Consider the following 21,088-nt stretch of genomic DNA (forward strand, 5'->3'; position numbering starts at 1 on the left):
TGAGCTGTGGGCTCTCGACGACAGCCGTTTGTAGGCATGGTTGCTGCGCGCGTGCGCGTGTCCGTGGCTAAGTGTGTGTGTGTGTGTGCGTGGACCGTGGAGCTCCCCGCGCTAATTCCACTTTAAGTAGGATCATTTGCTCACAGGCACGACAGTTTGTCAGCGCGAGAAGCCAGGAAGTAACCTGTAACAGTTATATGTAACCCACGTGACCTTTTACCTGCCTGTGGTTGTCACGTGACACACACACACACACACACACCTACACACAAAAAAACTGTACACACACGTAGATATGACACAATCATACTTGCATGCATGAGTGCAGAGTATACTGTTACTCATAATAAAATATAATAATGTTGTTATTGATAATAATAATAATAATAATAATTGCATGCATTAGATTAGTCAGTGCATAGTACAGAGGTGTCCAAAGTGCGGCCCCAGGGGCCATTTGCGGCCCGCGGCTAATCGTTTACCGGCCCCCCACACATTCTGCAAAAATTGCAAAATTGATAGTATTGCAAAAATTTAAAAAAAACATTTAAAAAAAGTGGAATGAGGTGAAATCCAACAAGAAAAAGTTGCAATGTTGACACAAAGCTGCCATGCAGGCTGTTTTTTTCTTTTCTTTTGTCTTTGTTTATTTTTAAAAAATTTTTGCCATTGCTCAAAAAAAAAAAAAGACAAAAAAATCTCTGTTACAATGAATTATTACTTTAAAAATGTCACTTTAAAATGTTTTATCTGGAACATCAGTGGCCTAGTGGTTAGAGTGTCCGCCCTGAGATCGGTAGGTTGTGTGTTCAAACCCCGGCCGAGTCATACCAAAGACTATAAAAATGGGACCCATTACCTCCCTGCTTGGCACTCAGCATCAAGGGTTGGAATTGGGGGTTAAATCACCAAAAATGATTCCCGGGCGCAGCACCGCTGCTGCCCACTGCTCCCCTCACCTCCCAGGGGGATGGGTCAAATGGAGAGGACAAAATTCACCACACCTTGTGTGTGTGTGACAATCATTGGTACTTTAAATATTGCATATTTTGTGTGGTTGCATTATAAAAACATCAAAGTTTTATTTGACAAAAGAGCATAAAACAAATAAAAATAATAGTTCAAACGTAAAATCGACAGATATATCTGAAGTTGATCTCGTAACTTAAGTGTTAAAAGTGAAAAAAACCTAATAAAAATGTATCACTTTATGAGTGGGGGACCTTTTGGATCCCAAACATATATAGTGGGATTTTATTTAACTTTTCACTGTGATTACTCAAAAATATTAAATAATTAAAATCAATGGTGTCCTGCATTATTGATCTTTTAGGGCTCTAATTACTAAATACTGCATATTTCAGTTTTGCTATAAAAAACTAAGTTGTCTTTGACAGAAAACCTTTTTTTTTTTTACTTTATATCAACCTCAAGTTGATATAGAGATTTACTGTAAGCGTTAAATAAAAAATAATATTAATAATTTGACTTATTTTTAACAGTTTAATGACTGAGACCCTTTATTGTCCCCGGGAGCCCTAAAGGTTAAAAAAAATAAAAATTAATCCACATATTTTGTTATGGTTTGAAAATGAAAAATATCAAAATGGCCCCCGCAAGCTTAAATTTTTCCGTGTGCGGCCCTCAGTGGAAAAAGTGTGGACACCCCTGGCATAGTATGCTGTTACTCAAATAATAAATAATATTGATAATAATATTACTCATAACAATAATAATAAAATGTGGAATACCGTATTTTTCAGACTATAAGGCACACTTAAAATCCTTTCATTTGCTCAAAACTCGACAGTGCGCCTTATAACCCGGTGAATCTAATGTACAGATGAATTCTGGTCGCGCTTACCGACCTCGAAGCAATGTTTTTTGGTACATGGTGAAATGATAAGTGTGACCAGTAGATGGCAGTCACACATAAGAGATATGTGTAGACTGCAATATGACTCAAGTGAACAACACACAATTGTTATATGTTCCATTGAAAATATAGAACACTACACACGGCGCTTCACTATTGATAATATAATCATCATACTAATAATGAATTATTATGATTCCTATTATTCACTGATGATAATCCTATGTGTATCAGCTAATCTCTACTTTATATGTTGTACTAATAATAACAATAATAATTGCATGCATTCGATTGGTCAGTGCATAGTATACTGTTACTCAAATAATAAATAATATTGATAATAATATTACTCATAACAATAATAATAAAATGTGGAATACCGTATTTTTCGGACTATAAGGCGCACTTAAAATCCTTTTAATTCAAAACTCGACAGTGCACCTTATAACCCGGTGCGCCTAATGTACGGAATAATTGTGGTTGCGCTTACCGACCTCGAAGCAATTTTATTTGGTACATGGTGAAATGATAAGTGTGACCAGTAGATGGCAGTCACACATAAGAGATAGGTGTAGACTGCAATAGTACTCAAGTCAACCGTTACGGCGCGAGCGCAGGCCGCCGCGTATTCCTCGACGCACTCTGTTGAGCGCGCCACTGGGCCCGCTCCTGCTGGGCCCGCTCCTGCTGGGCCCGCTCCTGCTGTTACAGTTCAAACACCTGCCGCCTCTCACTCTGCTGTGCGCGCCGCTGAGACATGCTCACGGGCGGCTGCACGCACTCAACAGTCAACACACTTGACGCTGATGAGACCTTCCCTGCCGTCTTAAGCCAGCGTGTCCTACGTTCCAGTGCCAGAACGTAGCTACCTGTACAGTACAGTAAGCCTTACACGTCGCTAGCTTCCTTGCATATGCTCTTCCTCGCTCCTTGTGTTTCCCCTTCGTTGTGCTCATTGTGTCTTGTCCTGTGTCGCCATCCAGCAGCCCTTCAACATCCCCTGGTTGCGAGCTGTGTGTCTCGTCTACCTGGATCCCCTCTGGACTCCCTGCTGCCTTCCTGGATCTCGACCTCACACCTGCCCCCAGACAATGACGCCTCGCTCCAGCCGCTGACCTCCTGCCTGTCCCTGGAACTCCGAGCCTGCCTTGCCCTTTCTAGACTTCCGCACCGATCTCAACACACACCTTCAACACCACCCGGTAACACTCCACATATAATCACTACACATAGTCTCACCGTATACATTTAGATTAGTCACACACTTCATTTATATATATATATATATATATATATATATATATATATATATATATATATATATATATATATATATATATATATATATATATATATATATATGTATATAGCTCTTATATATTATATATAACAGAACACGACGTGAGGAGAACCTTTAAGAGGGTGAATACCAGGAAAGCCACAGGGCCAGACGGCATCCCCGGTTGCGTCCTAAAAGTCTGTGCTAACCAACTGGCACCGGTATTCACAGACATATTCAATCTGTCCCTTAAACAGTCCGTCATCCCCACCTGTCTGAAAAAATCCACCATTGTCCCTGTTCCAAAGAAATCTGCCCCTGCCTGCCTCAACAACTACCGCCCCGTAGCCCTCACCCCCATAGCCATGAAGTGCTTTGAGAAGCTAATCAAAGACCACATATGCTCTTCCCTCCCCCCACTATAGACCCCCTGCAATTTGCATACTGCCCAAACAGGTCAACCGACGATGCAATCGCACACGTATTGCATACCGCCACGACACACCTGGACAAAAGGCAGGGGAACTATGTGAGAATGCTGTTCATAGACTACAGTTCAGCATTCAACACCATAGTCCCATCCAAGCTTGTCATCAAGCTCAAGGACCTGGGCTTGAACTCAACCCTCTGTCAGTGGGTCCTGGATTTCCTGACAGGCAGACCACAAGTGGTGAGAGCAGGAAACTGCACCTCATCACCCATCACCCTCAAAACCGGTGCCCCCCAGAGCTGTGTTCTGAGCTCCCTCCTCTATTCACTCAACACACATGACTGTGTGGCTAAAAACACCACCAACTCCATTGTGAAATTTGCTGATGACACAGCTGTGGTGGGCCTGATCTCCGGAAACGATGAGACGGCCTACCTGAGTGAAGTGAAGAACCTGGCACTGTGGTGTCAGGAGAACCACCTCGCCCTGAACGTCAGCAAGACCAAGTAGATCATAGTGGATTTTAGGAGAAGGGGGGCAAGGAACTACAGTCCCCTCAGCATAGACGGGACGCCAGTCGAGAGAGTGACCAACTTCAAATACCTCTGAGTGACAATATCAGAAGACCTGTCCACACATAGACAACGTAGTGAAAAAGGCACGACAGCGTCTCTACTTCCTCAGGAGACTCAGGAAGTTCAAGCTAAACCACAAGATCCTCAGAAACTTCTACTCATGCACAACAGAGAGTGTCAAACCTCCTGGTTTGGGAATAGCACCGCACACGACCGCAAACAGACTGCAGAGAGTGGCCAGATCAGCCATGCACACCATCGGAGGTGTGCTCCCAACCATCTGCAACATCCACACCAGGCGGTGTAGATCCAAGGCCAAGAGGATAGTGAGGGACTCTAGCCACCCAAGCCTCTTCTCACTGCTGCAGTCAGGCAAGCGCTACCGGAGTTTCATGGCCAACACGGAGAGACTCAGGAGGAGCTTCTATCCCCAAGCCATCAGACTGCTCAACTGCACTGCTGATTAACATTTTATCACAATTGCACAAAACCGCATGCAAAAGAATCACTTTACTTACCACTGTAATTACCGGACTACAATACTGTTCATTCGATGACTGTAAATAATGTAAAAACAAGAGATAAAGAAGTCATACTGTTCCATTACCTTTGTTCATACTACTGTCACTACTCAACTGCCAAAGAACTGTAGACACCTTAATATTTGTTGCTTCCTATAATATAAATGATAAATGGGTTATACTTGTATAGCGCTTTTCTACCTTCACTGTATATACTGTTATACTATTTGATCTTGATACTGGTACTGTATTTAACTACTGTACTTCTACTTGTACTGATACCTCTGCCATAACTACTGTAACTTATTGTGCAACTTATGGTCTTGTAATTAATGTACATCAGAGCTATTCAAATTTTTTTATTTTTGGTATTTAGTGTATTACATTCTGCAACTAGTGTTTGGATCCCACTGTACGCAATATCTGAAGAGCATGGAAAAAAAGCATTTCACTGTGGTGTACTCTTCATGTGACGAATAAAACTTGAAACTTGAAAACTTGAAACTATTTTAATAAACACGCTGCAAGCTAACAACGTCCCTGCCTTCGTGGCGTCTCCTTCTCCCACTGTACCGTTACATTAACAACACAAACATTTTAAATGTTCCATTGAAAACATAGAACATTACACACGGTGCTCAAAAATCTATCAAAATGTTTTAGTATGACTTTGGTAAGCTATGAAGCTTGATGGATTGTACTGTGCTTCAACATACAAGTATTATTATGGTGTGTGTATTGGAGGAATTGTCAAAACGTGTAAATGGGACAAAACAAACAACATGTTTACTTGACCCAATTCCTGGGAAACTTATCAAAGAGCTTTTTGTATTATTAGGTCCATCAGTGTTAAATATTATAAACTTATCACTTTCCTCTGGCACTGTTCCCCTAACATTCAAAAAAGGGGTTATTTATCCTCTACTCAAAAGACCTAACCTCGATCCTGATCTCTTGGTAAACTACCGGCCGGTGTCCCACCTTCCGTTTATCTCGAAAATCCTCGAAAAAATTGTCGCACAGCAGCTAAATGAACACTTAGCGTCTAACAATCTCTGTGAACCTTTTCAATCCGGTTTCAGGGCAAATCACTCTACGGAGACAGCCCTCGCAAAAATGCCTAATGATCTATTGCTAACGATGGATTCTGATGCTTCATCTATGTTGCTGCTTCTTGATCTTAGCGCCGCTTTCGATACTGTTGATCATAATATTTTATTAGAGCGTATCAAAACGCGTATTGGGATGACAGACTTAGCCTTGTCTTGGTTTAACTCTTATCTTACTGACAGGATGCAGTGTGTCTCCCATAACAATGTGACCTCAGACTATGTTAAGGTAACGTGCGGAGTTCCCCAGGGTTCGGTTCTTGGCCCTGCACTCTTTAGTATTTACATGCTGCCGCTAGGTGACATCATACGCAAATACGGTGTTAGCTTTCACTGTTATGCTGATGACACCCAACTCTACATGCCCCTAAAGCTGACCAACACGCCGGATTGTAGTCAGCTGGAGGCGTGTCTTAATGAAATTAAACAATGGATGTCCGCTAACTTTTTGCAACTCAACGTTAAGAAAACGGAAATGCTGATTATCGGTCCTGCTCAACACCGACATCTATTTAATAATACCACCTTAACATTTGACAACCAAACAATTAAACAAGGCGACTCGGTAAAGAATCTGGGTATTATCTTCGACCCAACTCTCTCGTTTGAGTCACACATTAAGAGTGTTACTAAAACGGCCTTCTTTCATCTCTGTAATATCGCTAAAATCCGTTCCATTTTGTCCACAAGCGATGCTGAGATCATTATCCATGCGTTCGTTACATCTCGTCTCGATTATTGTAACGTTTTATTTTCGGGCCTCCCTATGTCTAGCATTAAAAGATTACAGATGGTACAAAATGCAGCTGCTAGACTTTTGACAAAAACAAGAAAGTTTGATCATATTACGCCTATACTGGCTCACTTGCACTGGCTTCCTGTGCACCTAAGATGCGACTTTAAGGTTTTACTACTTACGTATAAAATACTACACGGTCAAGCTCCTGCCTATCTTGCCGATTGTATTGTACCATATGTCCCGGCAAGAAATCTGCGTTCAAAGAACTCCGGCTTATTAGTGATTCCCAGAGCCCAAAAAAAGTCTGCGGGCTATAGAGCGTTTTCTATTCGGGCTCCAATACTATGGTATGCCCTCCCGGTAAAAGTTAGAGATGCTACCTCAGTAGAAGCATTTAAGTCTCATCTTAAAACTCATTTGTATACTCTAGCCCAGGGGTCGGCAACCTTTACCACTCAAAGAGCCATTTTGGCAAGTTTCACACATTAAAGAAAGTAATGGGAGCCACAAAAATGTTTTTAAAATTTAAAATGAAAAACACCGCATACAAAGCTTACATGCTTTGTGCTATGTTAACCAGGGGTCTCAGACACACGCACCGGCACGCACTTTAATGTGGGAATTGGATGTTAGTACAGCCCGCGAGTTTTGGATGAATGTCGCTTGCGTCACACTTGCCAACCCTCTCATTTTTCCCGGGAGACTACCGAATATCAGAGCGTGATGACACTGCATTTGGCGCCCTCTACAGTCTGCCCAATCAGTGTACCTGCTCGGCCACAAGTGGAATGCAGCTTTAGCTTGCTCACGTAAGAGACAGCAAGGCTACTAACTCAGCAGCCACACATCTTACACTGACGGTACCAATACCCAGAATCCCATGCAGCCCTAACTCTTCCGCTCAACCAACCACGAAGAGGGGGGGGGGGGGGGGGGGGTTGATGTGTGGGGGGATTTGGTGGTAGCGGGGTGTATAATGTAGACCGGAAGAGTTAGGACTGCATGGGATTCTGGGTAATGGTTGTGTTGTGTTTATGTTGTGTTACAGTGGGATGTTCTCCAGAAATGTGTTTTTCATTCTTTTTTGGTGTGGGTTCACAGTGTGGCGCATATTTGTAACGTAACAATGTTGAAGTTGTTTGATACGGCTACCGTCAGTGTAAGCTGTGTGGCTGATGAGTAACTATGCTTTGCTGTCTCCTGTGTGAGCAAGTAATAACAACATACAACATGTAGCTGGCCTGGCATGCTGTAAGTAAATGCTATAGAGGACAATTACTGCAGTGCAATTAGGGCACGCCCTTTATATAGTAATTAGAGTGGTAATAGGATTATTTTTCCCTGGGAGTAGTCTATGAGAGACACTGACATCCATAAGTCTCCTGGGAAAATCGAGGGGGTCGGCATGCATGTAGCTGAGCCGCATCAGAGTGGTCAAGGAGCCGCATGCGGCTCCGGAGCCGCGGGTTGCCGACCCCTGCTCTAGCCTTTAAACAGACTCCCTTTTTAGACCAGTTGATCTGCCGTTTCTTTTCTTTTCTTTTCTACTCTGCTCCCAACCCGGGGTGGACCGCTAGCCTGTCCATCGGATGGGGACATCTCTACGCTGCTGACCCGTCTCCGCTCGGGATGGTTCCTGCTGGCCCCACTATGGACTGGACTTTCGCTGATGTGTTGGACTTTCACAATATTATGTCAGACCCACTCGACATCCATTGCTTTTGGTCTCCCCTAGAGGGGGGAGGGGTTACCCACATATGCGGTCCTCTCCAAGGTTTCTCATAGTCATTCACATTGACGTCCCATTGGGGTGAGTTTTCCTTGCCCGTATGTGGGCTCTGTACCGAGGATGTCGTTGTGGCTTGTACAGCCCTTTGAGACACTTGTGATTTAGGGCTATATAAATAAACATTGATTGATTGATTGATTGATTGAAATAAGACCACCCACAAAATGGTGCATCCTGAAGCGACTGTCAGAAAGCGGCTTGAAGATGATCTGTAAAACATAATCTATGCAACACTTTGACAGAAAAAACACCATTACATGTTATGTAGACCACAAGGAAGTGTTTAACATTTAGAAAAAAAAAATAATAATATGACCCCTTTAATGCACTTCATAATCAGGTGAAAATAGACCTGACTATACCCGCTCATTGGCAGTGCGCCTTATATACCGGTGCGCCCTGTGTGTAATGTTCTATATTTTCAATTGAACATATACAATTTTGGTGTTGTTTACTTGAGTCATATTGCAGTCTACACGTATCTCTTATGTGTGACTGCCATCATATTGCAGTCTACACGTATCTCTTATGTGTGACTGCCATCATATTGCAGTCTACACGTATATCTTATGTGTGGCTGCCATCTACTGGTCACACTTGTCATTTCACCATGTACGAAATAAAATGGCTTTGACGTCGGTAAACACAACCACAATTATTCCGTACATTAGGCGCACTGGGTTATAAGCCGCACTGTCGAGTTTTGAGAAAATGAAAGGATTTAAGTGCGCATTATAGTCCGAAAAATACAGTAGAGTTCATAGGTTTTCTACTTAAAATACGGTACTTAAAATCTCTGTCAAGCTCTCCTAAGATAGGGTCACTCCTAAGTCACCATCCCAAAGTGACGTAAATGAATTCAGAGACTCAGGTTGTAAATGAAAAATTGCACACGGTCATCTTTGAGTGATGGACCGGAGGTCATAGTTGACAGCAAGCAATAAACGTACCAAGGCTAAAGCTCAATTGTCCAGTTTGAGTCAGGTAACAGAAAAACATGTAGGGCAGGCTATAGGTTATATCTTCATACTTCCATGGATGAATGTCTGTCCTTTGGACCTTTGGTGTCTTTGACTGCGTGGTGCAGAGGCTTGCTCCTGCTTCATGTGATACAGGCTGCCTCAATTTTTATTTTATTTTCTAAAATGTTTTAATTTTTTATTTTTCATATATGTCCTGTCCAGCTTCTCAGGCAAATCATATAGTTGATGTAGATACCCATATCGGCTGTTTAGATTTACTTTTACAAAAGAGAAGTGTAGGATACTTCTCTTGTTGCCTTATTTGTATTTGACTTTATTAAATGTATTTATATTATCATTTGGTGCAGCCGGGCCGGAGCAGGAGGGGATAGAAAGAGAAAAAAAGGAAGACAGAGGGGGGAATTGTGGGGACAAGAGGGGGATTAGACAGAGAGACAAAAACAACAACAGCAAACACAACAACAACAACAACAATAGAGCAACATCAGCAAATACGACATGTCATATGATGGTAAAAGTAATAGCAAATAAGCAGTTAGCGAAAATAAAAAATAATACGGAAATGACAATGAGCATTATTACACTAAAAATGGAACAATACAAATATCAATAGAAATAGCGCTATTGATAATGAACAATACCAATACTTTACCTTTATTATCAACAATACAGTTGTTCAAATGCAACAATACATATACGTAATGATAACTTCAGATACGAAAGAATGCAGAAAAATGGGGGGGGGGGGGGGAGAAAGAGAAGCAACAACCTACATTAACTTTGTAGATTGTTATAGTAACAATAGGTTAAGCTTTGTCAGAGTGCCATGTGTTATACCCAGTTTACCCTAGGGCAACAACATTAATATATGTTTGATGAAACGTGATTATGTGCATGAGTGTATGTGTGCATATGTACTTGTATATGTAAATTATGTGTATAGGCTGCCTCAATTTTTAAATGGTTTATTTCTCTGATTTGGTGTGTGTCTTCTTCACGTTTTCTCTGTTCTCATGATTGTGGGGCACAGTTGGAAAAAAACAACAACTCGTAACCCCAACCTAACCCATATCAAAAAGCTTGTATCTCAGAATAAATCTTCAGATCAAAAAGGAATTATTCTTATGAATTTGTAACATTTTAGGAAATGTGGAAATGTTTGCAAGAAGGGATGTTGCTTGCTTAGATGTCCAAAATGAGAGAAATGTTTTCATATTGGACATTGGAATGCTTTCGTTTGAGAAATATGTAAATAGCTGAGCAAAAAAATATGTAGGATTAGCATAAGAAATAGAATAACTTTGGTGCAGAAAAACATATGTTGAAGAAAATTCACATAATAATATAGGAACCAAGATGTGCTTGTTATATAGTTTTGGCAAGTTTGGGGGCGCTGCAACCTCAAGCATAAAGGTGCTGTCAGGTTTTGTTACTGCAAGGTAGTGTTGTCCCAATACCAATATTTTGGTACCGGTACCGATATTTTTCGGTACTTTTCGATACTTTTCTAAATAAAAGGGACCACAAACACATGTTTCTTATTGCAAGTTTTTCCTTAAATAAAATAGTGAACATACTAGACAACTTGTCTTTTACTAGTAAGTAAACAAACAAAGGCTCCTGATTTAGTCTGCTGACTTATGCAGTAAAATATAGTGTCATTTTCCATTCTATTATTTTGTCAAAATTATTAAGGACATGTGGTAGAAAATGAATTAGTAATCTACTTGTTCATATACTGTTAATATCTGTTTACTTTCTCTTTTATTATGTTCTATCTAAACTTCTGTTAAAATGTAATAATCACTTATTCTTTTGTTGTTTGGGTGCTCTACATCAGTTTTGGATGATACCACAACTTTGGGTATCAATCCAATACCAAGTAGTTACAGGATCAATATCGGTCATATTCAAAGTCCTCATGTGTCCAGGTACATATTTCCTGAGTTTATAAACATAATATAATTTTTTTTGAAAAGGAAAGAAGATCTTGTGATGCCAAAAAATATCGACAAAATCATAGTAGTATCAACTAGATACACTCTTGTACTTGGTATCATTACAGTGGATCTTAGGTGCAGATCCACCAATGGCATTTGTTTACATTTTAACGCCGGTGAGCTACGGTGTGTAATGAAACAGGTTTAGGGGGTGGGGGACCGGTACTTTTCAGAGGCCGTATCAGTGACGTGCAGTCAGTAGAGGCAGGGGAGGCGGGGCCTCAACTGCCATCATGGAAAGAAAAAAAATATAAAAAGAAAAAAAAATTAATTAAATTGTTATATGTATCCAATGATTATACTAAAGTTATTTTCCATTTAACTTCACCAGTTTTAGATTATTTTTATTTTTATTTTCACATTTGCCGTTCAAATACTGAGAAGAGACGGTGCGGTGATCAGCAGCCAGTTGAGGCACGTCACTCAGTTGTGCCTCAACATGGATTGTGCGCAATGACTCGGCTAACTGCTGGCCTGCTGTGCAGTGAGACCGTATTGCTATATGAATTATATCAGCTAACAAAAATATGGCATAGTTTAGTTAGCTGAGGTATATCATGTACAGTGTATTTTGTCAACAACTGTATGTGTGTAACATATTTTTTGTGCTGAGCATTCATAAAACTGCTGCAAAAGACGTACTGGCTGAGGCTCGCAGTAATCCGGCCTCCTGGTGGTAGAGGGCGGTAGTGATCCCAGAGATCATTCCTCGGACGCAGAAGAAAAAAAGTTAAAAAAAAAAAAGTTAGCAAGTCAAGTGCAGCTATTGTTTATTTCCTCTCGCCTGAACTTTTATTAAAAACATGTAGGATTACATATGTAAAATAAAACCGTTTTCTAAACTGGACTTTCAATCGAAGCAGGAGGTAATAATTAAAGGTAGACCAACGCCGGAGCTAAAAGGTTTGCTTTTGACTTCGGGACAGAAGACCCGTTCTTTTCAAACGGCGTGGTACACACGCAAAGGCTGGCTGTGTGGATGTCCAGCAAGAAAGGTAAGACCATAATAATGTTTTTTTTTTTATTAAATGTGCTTTTTTGTGTGCTACAGTTTGTATGTGTAATGAATGCTGGTATGAGCTTTTAAACATAACCCGTTAACTGCTGCCAATCACATGGTGAATAAGATACTATTTAGGGTTCATATATTTTGTAAATCTGACTGTGATTAAGTCAGTGCCTCACCAGCCACGGACGTCACCGCACGTCACTGGGCCGTATAGTACCAAATATGATTCATTAGTATCGCGGTACTGCTAATACCGGTATATCGTATAACCCTACTGGAAGGGAAGACCAACCGTTCTGACCACCTTGTGATTTGACGATTTTCCTCTATGTATTTGTGGTTCTTTGATTTGAAATTATTAATTTTAGGTGCAACAAAATAAATGGGTGAATCAGATGAAAGACGACTCTGTGGACTGAACATTAAATGTCATAGCAGGTAGCTGCCAGAACGCGTCATACTGAGTCCATACAAACAACCCTTGATTAGCACAGCACGATGCTGGCGAGGGCTGGCCGATATGGCTTAAAACTGTATAGCGATGGAAGTGTTTTATATCAGTCCATCGATATTTATTGATATTTTATATGACCTATTGAAAATAAGGAATAATAAGTTAAATTTAAAAATGTAATTATTATTATTATAATCCCCTCAGCTATCAGGGCAAAAACAAAAGGAAATGTCAACACAACCATGGATCACACTCAAACAATCAATGTAAACACATTTCTATAATCTATTTGAAAACCTAACAATAACCTTGGTGCAGCACTCTTGTTTAGATTCTCTTCTCACTCCATGCAGAGAATCACCTGCGAGACAACATAGCGAAACCAAATTTGATAATTGATACTGTATTGGCTGTTAGCTTTCACTCCAACTGATCGGTGGTCACTTCCTACGTTGCGCGGTTATAGCGAGTTCCTTTGTTTATGCAAACAACCTTGCTTCGCAACTTCCTGTTTCTTCCGACGAAGAAAAAAAAAAAAAAATCTAGCGCTTTATCGAACACATTTTTTAATGTTATTGATTTCGTGTCTATTGCAATATAAAGTACAGGACTTCATGACTATTTACATTGTAGATTGTCACTGAAGGCATCAAAACTATGAATGAACACATGTGGAGTTATGTACTTAACAAAAAAGGTGAAATAACTGAAAACATGTTTTATATTCTAGTTTCTTCAAAATAGCCACCCTTTGCTCTGATTATTGCTTTGCACACTCTTGGCATTCTCTCGATGAGCTTCAAGACGTAGTCACCTGAAAGGGTTGTCACTTCACAGATGTGCCCTATCAAGGTTGATTAGTCTTGCTTTATCAATGGGGTTGGGACCATCAGTTGTGTTGTGAATGATACCAAACAGTGTCCAAACTTTTGGCCTTTACTGTATATTGATATTGTTTTATCGCCCAGCCTAATGCTGGCTATTATAAATAATAATAACACTAATAATAGTGATGGTAATTATTATTATCATTATCATGGTAGTCAGTCGGTAGCCAATAATAAAAGTGTCTGTGATGAATAAAATGCTTTGAGTGGCTGGTGACATTGAAAACATTAGCATTAGCATTAGTGTGTATTGGTTTACAGCAGGGGTCACCAACCTTTTTGAAACCAAGAGCTACTTCTTGGGTACCGATTAATGCGAAGGGCTACCAGTTTGATACACACTTAGATAAACTGCCAGAAATAGCCAATTTGCTCAATTTACCTTTAACTCTATGTTATTATCAATAATTAATTATATTTACACTTAATTGAAAGGTTTAAAAGAGGAGAAAACACGAAAAAAATGACAATCAAATTTTGAAACATAGTTTATCTTCAATTTCGACTCTTTAAAATTCAAAATTCAACCAAAAAAAAGAAGAGAAAAACTAGCTAATTCGAATCTTTTTGAAAAAATTAAAGAAAGAATTTATGGAACATAATTAGTAATTTTTCCTGATTAAGATTAATTTTAGAATTTTGATAACATGTTTTAAATAGGTTGAAATCCAATCTGCACTTTGTTAGAATATATAACAAATTGGACCAAGCTATATTCCTAACAAAGACAAATCATTATTTCTTCTAGATTTTCCAGAGCAAAAATTTTAAAAGAAATTAAAAAGACTTTGAAATAAGATTTAAATTTGATTCTACAGATTTTCTAGATTTGCCAGAATAATTTTTTGGAATTTTAATAATAATAAGTTTGAAGAAATATTTCACAAATATTCTTTGTCGAAAAAACAGAAGCTAAAATGAAGAATTAAATTAAAGTGTATTTATTATTCTTTACAATAGAACAAATAAATTTACTTGAACATTGATTTAAATTGTCAGGAAAGAAGAGGAAGGAATTTAAAAGGTAAAAAGGTATATGTGTTTAAAAATCCTAAAATCATTTTTAAGGTTGTATTTTTTCTCTAAAATTGTCTTTCTGAAAGTTATAAGAAGCAAAGTAAAAAAATCAATGAATTTATTTAAACAAGTGAAGACCAAGTCTTTAAAATATTTTCTTGGATTTTCAAATTCTATTTGAGTTTTGTCTCTCTTAGAATTAAAAATGTCGGGCAAAGCGAGACCAGCTTGCTAGTAAATAAATACAATTTAAAAAATAGAGGCAGCTCACTGGTAAGTGCTGCTATTTGAGCTATTTTTAGACCAGGCCAGCGGGCTACTCATCTGGTCCTTCCGCGTTGGTGACCCCTGGTTTACAGCCAATGCAGTATCCTTAGTCATTCACTGGGCACTCACACTTGAAAAGCAAGGATACGTATTGCAGATGGCTGTTCCTGGATTTTACCTTAGCATTCAATACAATCAACCCGCAGACCCTGGTAAGCAAATTGTCAGGACTTGGACTAGGACCATCTTTCTCTAACTAGATTCTGGACTTTCTCACTAACAGACCCCAACCTGTCAAAATGGATGGCTGTTCATCCTCCCCCATCATTCTAAACATCGACTACCCTCAAGGATATGTCCTTAGCCCCTTCCTGTACATCCTTCTTATATATGATTGCTTGGCCAAATATCTAAGATGTCACGTCAGTGGTGGTCTAATAATAATAATGGATTAGATTTATATAGCACTTTTCTAGACACTCAAAGCGCTTCACAGAGAAGTGAGAACCCATCATTCATTCAAACCTGGTGGTGGTAAGCTACTTTCATAGCCACAGTTGCCCTGGGGTAGACTGACAGAAGGGTGGCTGCCCGTTTGCGCCTACAGCCTCTCCGACCACCACCCATCATTCATCATTCATTCACCAGTGTGAGCGGCACTGGGGGCAAGGGTGAAGTGTCCTGCCCAAGGACACAACGGCAGCGATTTGGATGTCAAGAGGCGGGGAGCGAACCTGCAACCCTCAGGTTTCGGACACGGCCGCTCTACCCACTACGCCATGCCGCCCCACAATGAGATCATCATACATGAGAGCATGACACAATTACATTCAGTACAGTACAGACAGGAATTGCAACATTTGGCGTTCTGGTGCAGAGTGAATAACCTTTTCATTAACCTTAGAAAGGCCAAGGAAATCATTGTGGATTACAGGAAGAGCAGCCACCCTTATGAGGGGCTGTTAGGGACATTATTCAGAATGACCTCTTACATACACTCCTGTAATGCTCTCACAAACAACTGAAATGTTTTTCTTTCACACACACTACTGAAACACTCTCAGTGACGTGCGGTGAGGTTCATGGCTGGTGAGGCACTGACTTCATCACAGTCAGATTTACAAACATATGAACCCTAAAGAGTATCTTATTCACCATTTGATTGGCAGCAGTTAACGGGTTATGTTTAAAAGCTCATACCAGCATTCTTCCCTGCTTGGCACTCAGCATTAAGGGTTGGAATTGGGGGTTAAATCACCAAAAATTATTCCCGGGCGCGGCGCCGCTGCTGCCCACTGCTCCCCTCACCCCTCACCTCCCAGGGGAGCACACAAACTGTAGCACACAAAAAAACATATTTAATAAAAAAAAAACGTTATTATGGTCTTACCTTTACTTATAAATGAAGTCCATGTTGTGCTGTTGTGCTGGATTAATGCACTCCCGTCGTAGAATGCACTCCCTGACGGGAGTGTTGTATCAACTAAAGCCCACACTTAAACTTTCCACGTGCAAGATTTAAACTATTTAAAAAGTTATTTAATAAGAAGCCAAAAAGTGCAAAAACAATAATGTTCGTGTTGGGGGAGTTGTGAATGAATGAAATATGAAATCCATGCTGCAGTCTGCAGGTGTACCTAATGTTGTGGCCCTGCGGTCATTCACAACTCCCCCAACACAAACATTATTGTTTTTGCACTTTTTGGCTTCTTATTAAATAACTTTTTTAAATAGTGTAACCGAGGGTTTATAAATGTCGCATGTACTGTATGAAACTACAAAACAATAAACACGCAGGCTCCAGTTTACACGAGGACCACTTTATTTACCTTCTTTCAAAAACTTCCGCTCCACTCCAACGTGTCATCACTTCCTCTCTTAGCGCCTTCAAAATAAGAGCGCAAGGCATATACCAGGGGTCACCAACCTTTTTGAAACCAAGGACTACTTCTTGGGTACTGATTAATGCGAAGAGCTACCAGTTAGATACACACTTAAATAAATTGCCAGAAGTAGCCAATTTGCTCAATTTACCTTTAACTCTGTTATTATTAATAATTAATGATATTTATCTTTGTGGAAACACTGATCATCTTAATGATTTCTCACAATAAATATATATAGAAACAGATAAATATCAAAATGCAACACTTTATTTTTATATTTTCTCTAAGTGCACATTTTTCAAATTGAACATTTTCGAATGATCACTTCTAAGACAGTCTTGTGAAATCACAATATCCCATTTTAACTAGCTAGCCACTAACAATTTTTAACAAATCATGAATTACTTTGCACCATGTTTGTACAAATAATAACTCATGTAAAATACAAAAGTAAACTCTCAAATTTTTAAATCATGTCACACTTTGAACTGGACACCAAATCTGTTATCTGTTTCTTTGTCAGTTAGTGGGAAGCCTGGCATTGCATGCTGTTAACTAGTGTGTTGTACTCTGGTGTGTGACACTGCAACTCTGAGTGAGTCTTGCAGATGTGCATCAGTGAGGCGTGTTCTGTGTTTGTTCTTGATGAAGTTCATGTCAGAAAAGGCTGATTCACAAAGATAAGATTTTTCCTCATTGTTTGCGGAACCTTCTTAATCTTTTGGACATATTTTCACAGCAATCTGGCCTTAAGCTTAATTATGATAAATGTAAAATGTTAAGGATCGTAAATCTAAAGAGAACGTCCTTTCGAATGGAATGCAAAGTGCCTGTTTTGTGGACAGATGGACCAGTTAACATACTTGGTGTTGTTGTCCCTGAAAATCTGGAAGATCTAGGCTCAGTAAATTATGATAATCGACAAAGAAAGCTGGACAAAATTATGCAATTATGGAAAGGGAAATCCCTAACCTTGTATGGTAAAATGTCTATTGCAAACTCGTTAATTATTCCTCAATTTATTTATTTGTTTTTGTCATTACCAGCTCCATCACAAAACTTTTTTAAGATTTATGAGCGGAGGGTCTTCGATTTTGTCTGGAACGGCAAACCAGAAAAGATTAAAAGAAAGGTTTTGTACAAAGAGTATGAATAAGGGGGCCTGAAACTTCTCAACCTTGAAGCTATGTGTCTGTCTTTAAAAGCATCAATTGTTCCAAAGATGTATTTAAACATTGAGTGGTACACAAATGTCCTGTTGGACAAAAAACATGTACTGTATCAAAATAAATTGTGTCCTTTTTTACAAGTGATCCCCTCCCAGAGAGTCTGCTGGGAAACATGGCGGGGTTCATAAAGGAAACAATCCACTCATAGTGGTAGTTTTCAATTTTATGTGACAGAAAAAAGAGACAATATTTTGCAGCAGTTAATATGGATGAACTCTAATATTGTAATAGATGGAAAGCCTTTCTTTTGGAAAAATATGTTTGAAAGAGGAATCATTTTTGTCAATGATATTATCAATGAGAATGGTAAAATTATGAAGTATGATGAATTTAGAGCTATGTATGGTGATGCTTGCTCAAGCTTTTCATTTTATCAACTAACTGGAGTAATTGGGAAAAGATGGAAACAAATAATTAATTATGGAACTACTAAATTATTAGTTTGTAAACCTCTAATAAGAAATTCTAGTTGGCAAAAAGGAACTAAAATAAATAGAAAAATATATAATTTTTATTTAATAAAGAAATCTTTGAAGGCTGCCTCATACAACACAAATGGAAAATGGGAGGACTTTTTTGACTGCCCGTTGCCATGGGATGCCATATTCAAACTAATCTATAAAACCACTATCGATGTGCAAAATCGTTATTTTCAAATTAAAATTATATATAACTTCTTACCCACAGGGAAAATGTTAAAATTATGGAATATGACAGAGTCAGATGATTGCCGATTTTGTTGTCAGGAACCTGAATCCACCCTGCATTTGTTTTGGTATTGTCATATTGTGTCTTTGTTTTGGGTGGAAGTTGAAAAAATGTGTTTAAGGATTGGTTTGTTTATGAAGCTTAATGTGGTTTCTGATATTTTAGGAGAGTTCATTGACAATCATGATTTAGTCAATTTAATTATAGTACTCGGTAAAATGTTTATTTTTAAGGCCAAAAACAGATATTCACTTAGTATTATTTTCTTTAAAACATTTATTCAGTATTTTCTAACTTTAGAAAGTTACATGGTTGAAAACGATAATGATGCCAAAAAACATTAAAAAAAGATGAGAAGTCCTCAAAGGCTTATTTTGAAAGTATAATTATGTTTATAGATTATATGATATCTGTTGTTGTGTTCCCTAATTTGAGTGACCTGGACATAATCTGGACTGTACATAAATGCTTATTTTGAAAATGTAATTTTGTTTATAAATTATATGCAATCTGTTGTGTTCCCTAATTTTTTTCTGTGTACATGAATGAAGGTGTGTGTTGCTGAATCCTACTTGGACATTATCTGGACTGGGCCTGGTTTAAAAAACCCTTTAAATAAATCTAATTTCATTGACAACCTGGTCTGTTGAAGATAAGGCCCTTTTTTAAAAAATAAAATAAAAAAAGATAAATAAATAAAAAAACATTTTCTTGGATAAAAAAGAAAGTAAAACAATATAAAAATAATTACATAAAAAATAGTAATTAATGAAAATGTTAGTGGACCAGCAGCCTATACAATCATGTGTGCTTCAGGGACTGTGTCCCTTGCAGATGTGTTGTCTATGTTGTGGGAACCAGAATATTGGTAGCAGAAAGAAATAACCCCTTTTGTGTGAGTGGGTGTGGATGAGTGTGCATGGGGGAGGTTGTTTGGGTTGATGCACTGATTGAAAGTGTATCTTGTGTTTTTTCTATGTAGATTTAATTTAAAAAAAAAAAAAATAAAAAAAAAATATATATATATATATATATTTTTTTTTTTATTTATTTTTTTTTTTTTTAGAACAGGCCCGCGGGCGACTCATCTGGTACTTACGGGCGACCTGGTGCGCGCGGGCACCACGTTGGTGACCCCTGGCATATACTGTATAACAGCGTGTAACAGGAATTAACATCACAAAGAGGAAAGCTCATAAAAATAAGTTACAATAGATTCAATCTTGCACGTGGAAAGTTTAAGTGTGGGCTTTAGTTGATATAACATGGACCCCCCCCCCTCCTACGGCGGGGGTGCACCGGCACAAGGAGGCGGGATTACTGCGAGGCGAGCCTCAGCCAGTGTGTCTTCGCAGCAGTTTTATGATCGCTCAGCACAAGAAATACGTTACACACATACAGTTGTTGACAAAATACACTGTACATTATATACCTCAGCTAACTAAACTATGGAAATGTATAATCTAGTTCATATAGCAATACGGTCTCACTGCACAGCAGGCCAGCAGTTAGCCGAGTCATTGCGCAATCCATGTTGAGCCTTAACGCAGTGACGTGCCTCAACTGGCTGCTGATCACCGCACCGTCTCTTCTCAGTATTTGAACGGCAAATGTGAAAATTCAGCGATTTTGAATAAAAATAATCTAAAACTGGTGAAGTTAAATGGAAAATAACTTTATAGTATAATCACTGGATACATATAACAATTTAATTAATTTTTTTTCTTTTTACATTTTTTTCTTTCCATGTCTAGTGACTGCACGTCACTGAACACTCTCATACAAACTACTGAAACACTCTCATACACATTACTGAAATGTTTTTCTCACATACACAATACTGAAACACTGTCATACACACTACTGAAACACTTTCATACACTACAGAACACTCTCATACACACTACTGAAACACTTTCATACACACTACTGAACATTCTCACACACACGACTAAAACACTTTCACACACACCATTGAAACACTCTCACACACACACTACTGAAACACTCTCCCACATCAGGGGCAAAGCTGTAGAGGTGGTCTTTTGATTCAAGTACCTGGGACTGCATATAGCCAACAACTTCACCTGAAATACATACACATCCTGCATCAACAAATAAAATGTGCTGGCCTTGCCCCACCAGTCCAGGTGTGCGATGGAAAGCGTCTTGACATCCTGAGGTATGGCAACAGCACTGCAGCAGAGAAACGGGAATTGCAGAGTGTACTTTGCTGTGCTAACAGGACACGAGAAGTGTGTTTGCTATGATTTCAGAAATACATTTCTCCCTTGATTTATGCAAAGTCTGGTTGAACACATTTAACTTTT

General features: G+C 39.0%; 1 protein-coding gene across 1 annotated transcript in view; it reads right to left on the minus strand.

The window, feature by feature from the left end:
* Positions 1-170, minus strand: part of LOC133648405 (gap junction delta-2 protein-like) — a 24,399-nt gene extending 24,229 nt beyond the window's left edge. The window contains exon 1 of the mRNA XM_062044459.1: positions 1-170. This exon is cut by the window's left edge and continues 247 nt beyond it. The gene's annotated coding sequence lies outside the window, so the exon portion shown is untranslated.
* Between the last annotated feature and the right edge of the window lie 20,918 nt (positions 171-21,088).

Source organism: Entelurus aequoreus, linkage group LG04 (assembly GCF_033978785.1).
Source record: "Entelurus aequoreus isolate RoL-2023_Sb linkage group LG04, RoL_Eaeq_v1.1, whole genome shotgun sequence".
NCBI classification, from domain to species: domain Eukaryota; kingdom Metazoa; phylum Chordata; class Actinopteri; order Syngnathiformes; family Syngnathidae; genus Entelurus; species Entelurus aequoreus.